Source organism: Geotrypetes seraphini, chromosome 1, assembly GCF_902459505.1.
Source record: "Geotrypetes seraphini chromosome 1, aGeoSer1.1, whole genome shotgun sequence".
NCBI classification, from domain to species: domain Eukaryota; kingdom Metazoa; phylum Chordata; class Amphibia; order Gymnophiona; family Dermophiidae; genus Geotrypetes; species Geotrypetes seraphini.
This window is the reverse complement of record NC_047084.1, coordinates 142,310,871-142,313,711: the sequence shown is the minus strand read 5'-3', so window position 1 is coordinate 142,313,711 and position 2,841 is coordinate 142,310,871. Positions and strand designations below refer to the sequence as shown.

At 45.4% G+C, this 2,841-nt stretch overlaps 1 non-coding gene across 1 annotated transcript; it reads right to left on the bottom strand.

Annotated features, from left to right (window-relative positions):
• Positions 1-347: 347 nt before the first annotated feature.
• Positions 348-419, bottom strand: TRNAP-CGG. The gene has a single exon. It is a non-coding gene; the product is annotated as a tRNA-Pro (tRNA).
• Between the last annotated feature and the right edge of the window lie 2,422 nt (positions 420-2,841).

The following is a 2,841-nucleotide window of genomic DNA, read 5'->3' as shown; positions in this document are numbered from 1 at the left end:
GCAACATTCCATCATCTCAAAGAATAGCAAGATTCCGGAACCCCAAAGAGAGCAACATTCCAGAGCTGAGATTGTGATGTCATAATGCCTCATTCCACAATACCTCAGAGCCAACCTCATCAGTGATGTTGCAATGGCTTGATTGTCCTATACTTGGCTCACGTAAGAACATATGAATACCCTTACAGGGTCAGACCAATGGTTTATCAAGTCCAGTAGCCCATTCTCACGGTGGCCAATCCAGGTCACTAGTACCTGGCCAAACACCCCCCTCCCCCCCAAAAAAAAAAAAAAAATAGTTTGACTTGCGCAAACCCTTTCTTTTCCCCTACTGAGAAGGAAGGCCAGGGCTTGTCTGGGAGTTGAACCCAGGACCTCTCACACCCGAAGCGAGAATCATACCACTAGACCAACAAGCCACTGTAGTTTTGCAATAGGGGGCAGGAGGAGTAAGGTAAACAACTGCCAGGAAGTCTATAAGGCAGGGCCAGAACTAAGTTGGGGAGGCCCAGAGGAGTAGGAGGAAGAAACGGCTCCAGCATAGTCCTTGACTTCAACATTCTGATATGCTGTTTGGCTGAGGTTAAGCCAATCCTTTGTACTAACAACATGTGTGCCCGGCTAGGACCAGACCTTGCTACCTGTTTGCAAGAAGACTTTTTGCAGTCTGTGTTTGGGGCATAGCCATAGCAGCTCCAGGCTCAGCTCAGGACTTTGTCAAATTAGGAGACTGTTTTTCTGTGTGCCTGATCCCGTGAAGCAACAGGATGCAGCGAGCGTTTTGTTTAAAGCCAACAAAGAAATTTCTGCACTATTGCTGGTTGTGTTTCTAGGTCAAAAACCCCAAACCCTACTCACGTTGTTACATTTTTTGCATTCCCACCTCATTCGGCTTCCATTTCTTCATCGTTTACTTCGGTTTGCACAGATGGACGATAGTACAGGCCCATCTTTATCTCGGGCCCATTTCGTCCTGGTATTTTAACCCATAGTGATTCCAATTTGTCGGTCGTCGCCACTGTGTCCACTCTGGTCGAGTGTATGTTATCCTTTATGTATAGGGCTATTCCTCCTCCTTTCTGATCTGACCTGTCTTTGTGATAGAGTTTGTACCCCGGTAGTGCTGTGTCCCATTTGTTTTCTTCATTCTTCCATGTTTCAGAGACTCCAATGATGTCTAGGTTCTCTTTTTTGGCCATGACTTCTAATTCTCCCATTTTGTTCCTTAGGCTCCTTGCATTAATATACATGCAATTTAAGTCCTGATATTTTCTTGTCTTCATTTTCTTTTCCTGAGCTATGTTCTTCTTATCAACCTCTTCTTGTCCTGTCAATTCTTGTTTTTTGCCCATTTTTTTCTTCCCAGCATTTTTCCCACTCAGTATCTTCTCGGGATACCTTCTTCCGAATCATCGACACCTGGTCGACTGTCGACTTTCCCCTTCTTATTTTAAAGCCTGCTCTATTTCTCTCCTGACGTTGTTTGGTAGAAGTCTAGTTCCCGCCTTGCTCAGGTGTAGTCCATCTCTCCTGAAGAGCTTGTTCTTGCCCCAAAACGTTGACCAGTTTCTCACGAAGTGGAACTCCTCTTCCTCACACTATCTCCTCATCCATGCATTTATTGATTGTAGTTCCATCTGCCTCTTCATGTCTGCCCTCGGTACTGGTGGGATCTCTGAGAACGCTATCTTCTGAGTCCTCATCTTCAACTTCCTTCCCAGAATCTTGAACTGTTCGATCAGTGTGCTGCTGGAGGTTGTGGTAAGAGCGGATAGCATAGCTGGTTTTAAGAAATGTTTGGACAATTTCCTGGACAAAAAGTCCATAGTCTGTTATTGAGAAAGACACATGGGGAAGCCACTGCTTGCCCTGGATAGGTGGAATGGAATATTGCTATTCCTTGGGTTTAGCCAGGTACCAGAGACCTGGATTGGCCACCGTGAGAACAGGCTACTGGGCTTGATGGACTATTGGTTTGACCTAGTAAGGCTATTCTTATGTTCTTACCTTAGCCAGCTATATGCCAAAAGTCTTTCACACTCCATTCTTTCCTTGTTGACCCATAGCTAGGGAAGCTTCTTTTCCTCAAGACCTCCTCTCTCAGGGACTTCTCCTGCATGATTCCAGTTTGGACAGAAATACTCCTCCCTGCCTGAGTCCTGCCCCTCTGACTCAGCAGGGCTGTATCACTTCAATGTCTCTCAGCATTGAGCTGTAAAAGCTCAGGGCATTTTGGGACTGGTAGTTTCCAAACATTCTTCTAGCGCTCCCTTCTGCCCAGTGGCAGAAGTGTAGTACTGGTGAGGGAAAATCCCTTAATCCCTCATACCACTGTATAAGACTCTGGTGAGACCCCATTTAGAATATTGTGTACAATTCTGGAGGCCACACCTTCAAAAACATATAAACAGGATGGAGTCGGTCCAGAGGAAGGCTACTAAAATGGTGTGTGGTCTTCATCATAAGGCATATAGGGACAGACTTAGGGCTCCTTTTACAAAGGCACGCTATGGCCTTAACGCACGGAATAGTGCATGCTAAATTTCCACGTACGCTAGCCGCTACGCCTCCTTTTGAGCAGGCAGTAGATTTTCAGCTAGTGCGAACTATAGTGCGCGCTAATCCGGTGCGTGCGTTAAAAACGCTAGCGCACCTTTGTAAAAAGAGCCCTTAAAGATCTCAATGTGTATACTTTGCAGGAAAGGCGGGCGAGGGGAGATATGACAGAGATGTTTAAATCCAAAAATATTATCACAAATGTTACTCACCAGGCGCATTACTAAGTCCGACTTTTATTTGTATTTTTATTGTGAAGAGCGAATAAAATCATCTTTCAGGACA